Below are 9,216 nucleotides of genomic sequence, written 5' to 3' on the forward strand. Positions count from 1 at the left end.
TTAGGGATATCAGATGAAGAAATAGCGAGGTTTACCGATGCATCTGATTATGAGGACTTAGTGAAGATGGTGATGATGATGATGATGATGATGATGATGATGAGTGGGTACCTGAACATACATCTTCACACGTAGGCAATGATTCTGATGATTCTCATCACGGCGGCGATATTGATGAAGAGAAAGAACACACAGGAGACAATGACTTTACTGATAATAATCCCCCTACTACAAGCTAATCACTTATCCAAACATCACAATACCGAGTCCCCAACCGGTATCGAACCGAAGACTACTTTTCAAAGAATGCTCTGTTTATACAAGTCCTATATTGATGTTTTATAACCTATTTTACTTCATATAGGCCTATTTGATTCACTGTAAATAAAATCATCCACCTACAGAATTTCATATGCTCAACGTGTGCCATTAAGCAAAGGAATGTGCTCAAATAAACCCTACCTAGCACCATCGTGCGGGTGGTTTTCCACGAGAATGGCGAAGAAAATATTTTAAAAACCATTTTTCCTTAAATCCAGGCTCAAAATTACGTATATTGAAGTAAGGAAAAAAAATCAAATCTCTAAGAAAATATCTCAGGGTGGAAAGGGGTAAGCTAAGATGGTTTGGACATGTAAAGAGGATAGCGGAGAAAAGAATTCCAAAACAGATCATGGAGACTAGGTTTGAGAGAAAGAGAGTAAGGGGGAAACCTAGAACAAGGTAGATCGTTTCAATAAAGAGGTGTGCAAGAAGAAGAAACCTGGACTGGGACAAAGTGATGGAAGAGGAATGGTGGAAGGAGAAAGGAAGGTGGAGAAGTGCCAGCAGCAGCTGGATAAGGAGAAAGGAGGAGGATGATGACAGAGTACTAAGATGCCAGGCAGCAAATACATTAACTGAAAAGTTACAATGGTAAACACAGAACATTTGGGATTTGGATTAGACACCCTATTAACATGTGATTTTGCTACGATACAGTACAGAATTCAAAAAAATACTTTATAAAAAAACTTTCCAATTTGTAACGCAGAATTTGACATAATCTGTGTGAGAGAGAGAGAATGTATGTGATATTTACCCCACTTAACACACTGGCTGCATCAATAATGTCGAACTGAGAATCCCACAAACCAGTTTTAGTAACATTTGCCCTGCTGGGCAAAGGTAACATCCATAAGTGTTTTACATGAATGTTGACATACTGATTAGCAACAAAAGCTCCAGTTTTACGAGACTTTGACAGTATGACCATGGCCATAGGACCTCCAGTTTTACATGACTGTTGATAGCGAGATCATAGCCATGGGACCTCTAGTTTTACGTACTGCTGATATAGTTCTCATAGCCACAGGCCTTTGCTGGCAGGACCTAGTGTTTACAATGCACTATGTCTTCTGGTATGGACTAGATTAATTTTGTTACTTTTATTGATCTGTCTCTGTCTTATACTTGGCTTTGACAATATGAAAGTGACTGAGGTATGAGCGATGCTAGTAATGCCATTCCTTCTGTAGCCAGTCCCTGCTATGAATGGTGTGAAAATGTTGCTCATAGGGTCAGTTGGTGCATGCATTTCAGTGGGCTTGGCAGAATGATATGTAATAGCAACTTCTGGCTTGGCAAGGAAAGCAACGGGAAACTACCTCACTCCTCATTTCCCTAGTACGCCTCTTCAGTGATGCCTAGGCAATCTATGACAGCTGATGGCAGAGCTGTTGAGGATCCAACCAACCTTAGGGCTTAAGACTGAACATACACATACAGCCACAGGGCATTCAGTTTTCCATGAATGTGAAACAAAGGAACATGACTTTTCATTTTGAAAATTCCTGGCATATTGACCAAGCTGCCTTAGAAGCCAGTGATAATATCACTTGGCTATCACGCCCCATTTATGTAATGGTTTAAAACATTTTTTCACCACTAAAATGACTGAAGTTTGCAACCTCTTTTTTCTCTCTCTTCCTACAATTTGCTTTACGTTGCGATGATGGGATAGGAGTGGAAAGGAAGGGGCCAAAGAATTTGCCTGGTGTGAAAGCAGAAACCCACGAATAACAAAAAGAAACTTTTCACCGTTGTAGAGACAACTCTGAAAAATGCTCAAATAGAGTTTGTATGCTCAAAATCACATCTCCAACCTTAGAAACTCCTGAGACTTAAATATTCTGCAGAAAATAAAAGACCCCTTTATGGGCATTATTTCCAAAAATTCATATTAAAAAATCCACATTTTTAGGGGAGGAAAAAGTTTTGGCTGAATGTAGATTAGCAAGTCCGTATGTATAACAATACTATTCCATACATTTTTTTCTTTTACGTAGCTTAAGAGGACGTGAATAATATTGGTTTCACATCAAACTAATTACATTTACGGTTTTTGGAGATGCAGAGGAGTCAGAATACTTTCCCTCAGGAGTTTTACTTGCTGCTATACCCACTGACACGATGCTGGCATATCTGAGCCCGCCCAAATACCACTGAAATGAGCCGGGATTGAACCCACCAACCTATTCCCAGAAAGCCAGCGCTCTACCATCGACGCCACACAGCCTGGAACTACGTACCCCACCAGTTGCATATGAGAACCACAACTACATTCTTCAATAATTGCAAATCAGAAACATTTCTCATAAAAATACAGGGTCTCTTATACACCCAGATCGCCCAGTGGCGTTTCTACTCTCCGAGACTTAAGCTGCTGTACGGGAGGCACACGCGCATAATTTTTGACCTCGCAAGGAGCGTGCACGTGTTCGGCCTAGCATCAACAGACAATCTGAATCTCAGCTGTTAACATGGTGAGAAAGTTATCATTGCAACACCGTATTTTCATACCTAAAAGTTATTTCAAGTACGAGTCGGCTCGACGGGGACGCGATGAATTTGTTCAGCAATATCCTGGTGAAGTACCACCTTCAAGGGCACAGATTCACGTAATTGTAAATAAATTTGAAGCTACTGCTTCAGTGTTCAATTAAAAAAAAAAAATGCACGCACACAAACAGTTTTAACAGACGAAAAGCTAGATGACGTTGGTGTGAATCTTGAACGGTCACCAAATCACTCACAAAATTTGCACAAGTAGGCTAGGGGTTTTGCTTTCTTCTGCACACAGAGCTACAAAGTTGTTACACATCAAACTGTATAGGTTTACGCGGGCCCACTGTTTAAAACCTGCTGATCCAGCCATAAGACTGAGATATTGTGAGTGGTACCTTGCATCATCGAATGTTCATTAATTCTACCCACAACTTCTGTTCTTTTCGCATGAGGCCTGGTTTCATCTTCATGGTGTGAACAGTCATAACTCTCACTATTGGTGTGCAAAAAGTCCTAGCGGTGTTAAAAAAGTTCCTCATTATGAAGGATGACATTTCCAGCATTTTTATAAGTAAGAGTTCATATAAGATTGTATACACGCTTACAGCAGGGTGGCCGCACGCGACGTAAGTTGGCTTGAGGCTGCTGCTGTAGCGCAAAGTACAAACACTGTACGCTCGGTCGGGGTTTATAAGAGAGATAAATCACACTATAAAGTAACATGCATTTAAGTGTGACTGGAATGCTAGCCAGTTTAGGAAGGCAAAAATTAGCATGGAACCTATATGCTTAACAAGAACATAAACAATCATAACCAAAAATCAGAATTTTAAGAGCATAAATATGAAAATGATCACTGACCACTATCATTTAGAGGCACATTTTGGTTGTTGGTCAGATTGTAAGAATTCTTTTTATAGAAGAGAGAGGCAGTTCCATAATATTAATAATACTTTTGTGTGGCTATAGCAAGCCTAGTGCAGTGCTTGTAAGTCAAAACCTATACATGATTCTAGGGTGGGCATCTGCCGTATATGAGAAACTGAGTCACTGTAGTGGAGAACAGTGTTGTGTGGTGTATAAGCTGGAGGAACGTTTGGGAAAGCATAAATGCCAAATCCCCGAACCAAGGGAATGGGCCGCTTTAGATTAAAACCTCTCAACCAGGCTGGGAAACTAACTCGCGGTCCCAAGGACAGACGGCAGGACACTGACCACTCAGCTGTGGAGATACTCCATAGTAGCCTATTACAGAAATATAAAAGAGGATTTTGAGAACTAGTGCTACAGGTAGAATTCACTCTAGTAATTATATGACCACCAATATTCTCTTTACTGAACACGTTCTATTTTAAACTACTTAGGCATAATTTTCAATAATTAAATAAAGTTTCAATTTTTATTCAAGATGAGGTTTATGTATTAAATCTAAAGAAAGAATGGGGGTGTGTCCTTTTGGACCTTTAGAGAGACGATGGTTGTTATTTTCTTTTTAAACAATAATTATCACAACCACCAGACCTATAGAGATATCAATCATGTATTAATACGATGTTCGCAATCGCCAGATGTTTTCTGGAAGAATCAGATGGAAATAGTAAGCAAATTCTTTGGTAAGCTGAAAACTCTACGTCGGTGATCTGTAATCACAATGCAAAATAGTTTTGCACTGAAAATGAGAACGTAACTAAAAGCACATCAGCTACCTGTTGTTCGGCGAACACCTTCTGAAAACAAGAAACTTCAGAATTCTTCGCTTGCCGGTTCGCGAAATATAGCTTACGGACACAGATCGAACTTCTTCTTCTTCTCCTTCTTGATGATTATGGGCTCTTCCTATTTTTCTTACCCAGTCACTACACATTTAATATTGAAAAACACACGAAAAACTATACGATTCCATAAAGTCACACATGTAATAAAGCTGATTCTCACGTAAAAAGCAGAAAAACTATTACGTAATGAGCAGTAGTACTATGAGATTCAGAAGCCACTTACAGTAGACTATGGATCGTACACACAGTTCGAATGGAAGCAGGCGCGATTTAGTGATGGGAAGTGATATGCAAACCTGCTACTAAATCACTGCTAGTGTGAAATCTCAGTTCAACCTGCTAGCGGGTTGGCCAGACTAGCAGGTCTTAACTGCGGTTGTGATGTTTCACAGGGGGCAGCGCCGCGCTGCGAGAAATCCTTAAACTAACGTGATCAACCAGCGAGAAACACACACCAAGGCCAATAGTAGTAGCAGCAAATACAGTAGAGACAATACACGACACTGAGCGAGATATCGAGGGACAGCTATTGGAACTCACTCTAGCGGATAGACCTGAACAGTACTGATTCTCTCATAAGAGCACGTGTATTTTTGTGTGAAGTTTTTGGGGTTATTTATGCGTTTTTAGTGAGTTGATATAATTATATAGTAGCGTGTGTCATTCCTTGATATCTCCTCTCAACATGAGGGGAAAGGTAGGTGCTGTGTTTGGCTGCAGTAATTACGAAGTAGAGAAAAATGCGCGATCGTTCTTCAGGTTCCCTCGTGACAAGAACATGTAAGTAATATTGTGTTTGCATATATATTCTTCCAGTGACAGAGATTTTTATAGTACTTCATAATCTTCTGACCTGCTCGACCCATATTCTAACTGGCATAAAATGTAATACGCATATTTTATTGTATAGTGCAGCAGTTAACCTTCAATACCGATGTGTTGTTGTAGGTGTGATCTGTGGGTTTTGAAATGTCACAGAAGTGATTTGGATAAGGTGTACAAGAAAGAAGGGACATTACGCTTATATAAGAATTATAAGATCTGTTCAGATCATTTCCAGGCCAGCGACTTTAAAAATCCTCGACTATACAGCCAAGGGTTATTACATTTTTACTCTAATTGTACGTAAATATTTCTCAAAGCATCACTATCGACAACATTTTCATACTTTTCTTTCTTGAATCCCTCTTCTCAGATTAAAGAAGGAATTTTATAGATTTTCTTTCTGTTAGTAGGCTTCATGGTTAAGAGGAAAATTGTCCAGCTTTTAAATGTTAATTCATTGCGTCATGTGTGCAAGGTATGTGCCGATATTTTTATTGACAAGTGTCTTAATGTGATCATACAATGTTTTTTAAATGAGAAAAAAGACAAATCTAACCGTAAAAGTTCAGGCAGGAATGCTAAAGCTAAAAAAGTAATGCATAAATGAAAGATCAAGCCATTTCACAGCAGATCTTGTTTATCTGTCTAATTTCAGTCTTTAAATAAAAACCTTTTAAATAATTATTCATTAATTTATCCAGAGTTGCTTTAGCAACTTCGAAGTTAATATCTCAATACCACTTTCTTTCTAGACGTAATTTATTTATCCATTCCCGTATATACATTTCCATTGATATTTGAATTTAGCGCGATTTGTTCAGGTCAAGTCACTAGGAGCGCCACCGTCGAATTGTCTCCCATTTTAGCAAGGCGAAATCCGTAAGTGTCGCGTATTGTCTCTACTGTATTTGGTAGCAGTTAGCAGTTACGTTGCCTACGAGATATATCAAGGCCGGAACATAGCTACTAATTTGTCGCTGAAAAAGCGGCCCGACCGTGTTCACGGTTTGGCCGCTAGATGTCAGGTTTCCGTTCTGTTCTTGGCGGATTTTAATATTGTGATATGCGGAGTAATTGTGATGCTGTGTTGATTTTGTGCAATTTATTGTGAATATGGTTTCTGTCGGTGAGTGTCTGTGAGGTTGAGAAGAAGGTGCACTCTTGTGTACCTCTCTGTATTTCGGATGACACTAAAAAGGCATGAAAATTGACGTTCCGTAGTTTCCTTTCCGAGTGCGGTTTTAGGGAGAAATGGAAGCAAACTATTTCTAGGCAAAGTGATATAGTAGGATCTCTTTAGGTACCTAGCAAATATTCTCATAAAACAGATTTCAATGTAAGCATATCAAATAAACTTCCTCCTGTTTTCATTATGTATCCTGTTTACAAACAGCAAAATGTCAAACGCAGAAGGCGTCCAGCTCCCAAAAATGATGTATTGACATCAAAATTTAGTAAAAGTTCCGATTCAGATAACGATGAACATACCATATCTTCATACGTCAGCCACAAAAGAAAAAGGAGTACAAGTCTCATTTCTACATAAAGGAAAGTCTACGAGTATCTGTGTTAAATCTAAAAAATATACGGATGAGAAAATTAAATACAAGATTACCTTCTGAAATTACTAGTTTTAATTAATTTTTATAGTTTTTCATATTCGAACCTGTTGCAATGAGCGGGTGAGACAGAACAGTAAAGAGAACTCTAGCGGCACTTGTCGGAAGTATCTTGAGGACGAGTCTAGTGTGCTGTATATCCCGGCCTTGTGTATCTCGTAGGCAACGGCAGTTAAGAAAGCAGTAGCATATAACCTAATCAAGTACCGGCAGCGCTGCGCTGCGAGAAATCGATAAACTAACGTGATCAACCAAGACCGACTCCAATCCTCACACCGTAATATAAGAAAAACATGGCGGCCGAAGTAGCCGAATTGCTGGTATTGGCTAACACGAAAATATCACGTGCATTTTATATAAACGGCCGTAATTTAATGTGATAAATGTAACATCGTAAGGAAAATCACTTTTACACGTATGAAAACGTTTCGCCAACAAGTACGCACCACATAAAATCAACCAGAATCACATATATTCTACTAGAAAAGAGACCAACAAGCTGATTATTTAGACATTTCAATTCGTCAAATAACGTTTTCTCTTAGATTTCACTTCGCTGGACAGATGAAAATACCTGATAAAACTGTTAAAATGATATTTCTAGCATCATTTTGAATATTTCAAAATAAATTAAGGTGCAAAATTCCTCGATTTATTCGCTCTCATGAGAACTGTGAAACACAAACATAACTTGTTGCCTTAGTTTTGAAGTGGTAGATAATTTCTTAAATTCACCACCCAATGAATGGGAAGTACACCTGAAATCATAATGTTATTCGTTTTACGTCCTACTAACTACATTTTGCGGGTTTCGGAAACGTCGAAAGGCCGAATTTTAGTCCTGCAATAGTTCCTTTACGTGCCAGTAAATCTACTGACACGAGGCTGACGTATTTGAGCACCATCAAATACCACCGGACTGAGTCAGGATCGAATCCAGCAATTTGGGATCAGAAGGCCATCGCCTTAACCGTCTGAGTCACTCAGATCATTGCTAGTTTTTTGCTAATTGCTTTACGTCGCACCGACACAGATAGGTCTTATGGCGACGATGGGACAGGAAAGGTCTAGGAGTGGGAAGGAAGCGGCCGTGGCCTTAATTAAGGTACAGCCCCAGCATTTGCCTGGTGTGAAAATTGGAAACAACGGAAAGCCATGTTCAGGGCTGCCGACAGTGGGGTTCGAACCTACTATCTTCCGAATACTGGACACTGGCGCACTTAAGCGACTGCAGCTTTCGAGCTCGGTGTCACTCAGATCAAGTACACCTGAAATGATTATGTTAACATGATGTTAATATAATGTTGACATATGGCATAACAGCACTTCACGCAATGATGGTAACCTTAGTAATGAAACGTTCAGACACTAAAGATATAGCCTAATAGGTTTCTGCCCATTAAATAACATGAGTGGAAAAACTCTGTTGACTAAACATTGATATTTAACCACATGCACGAGCTTCAGTTCGGCACAGTCTGCTTGATAACTGATAGCCACAGTATGAATCGGAAGATGTTGGTAGTGTAAAACCCTACGTTACAAACCCAGCTAATCCCTCTAAGTCACTATTTCTTTTGTGTAACAGTATATAGATTGCTCCATCTGTTACACTTATAAGTTTTGTTATACTCCAAGATCCAGCCAAACATTTCCGCAGAAAAAGCACAGATTACTGTAAAATACAGTTGCATTTAAATCACTAGACACTTTGAAGCACATAGACACTGACGGAATAACATAATATCAATTATATTCTATCTAAGTTAATATTTTTCGAGGAACACGAATAGTTTGGAAGTAGAGAACTAGATTTCCTAACCTCAGACTTATTCTCAAAATGATGTATGCACGCTACGGTTTTGCCATGGACCTCAAAATAATCACGATGTATATTCCTAATCGATTTCTCTTCTAATGTTCTATTTCGTAGGAAACTTAAGAATAGTTGTATGAGAGGCATTGCCATAGTTAGACTAAAAACTGGTCCACCTAGTGCACTCATGTTTTTTAATGAATAAAAATACGATCAAAATAAGCACATTCTCACATTACTGCGTATAATTACAGATCCTATGTACACACCGACTCATATAAATACACTCGCACACTTATAGTCTACAAAGAAATTAACATTTATCGTCAAATTTAATAAAATTACACCGACTACA

The 9,216-nt window shown here is 38.9% G+C and overlaps 1 protein-coding gene across 1 annotated transcript in view; it reads right to left on the bottom strand.

Annotated features, from left to right (window-relative positions):
• The window catches only part of LOC136864822 (plasminogen receptor (KT)), a 239,865-nt gene extending 235,241 nt beyond the window's left edge, over positions 1 to 4,624 (bottom strand). The window contains exon 1 of the mRNA XM_067142263.2: positions 4,533 to 4,624. The gene's annotated coding sequence lies outside the window, so the exon portion shown is untranslated. The remainder of the gene's footprint in view (positions 1 to 4,532) is intronic.
• Positions 4,625 to 9,216: the final 4,592 nt, after the last annotated feature.

This window comes from Anabrus simplex, chromosome 2 (genome assembly GCF_040414725.1).
Source record: "Anabrus simplex isolate iqAnaSimp1 chromosome 2, ASM4041472v1, whole genome shotgun sequence".
Classification (NCBI taxonomy): Eukaryota; Metazoa; Arthropoda; class Insecta; order Orthoptera; family Tettigoniidae; genus Anabrus; species Anabrus simplex.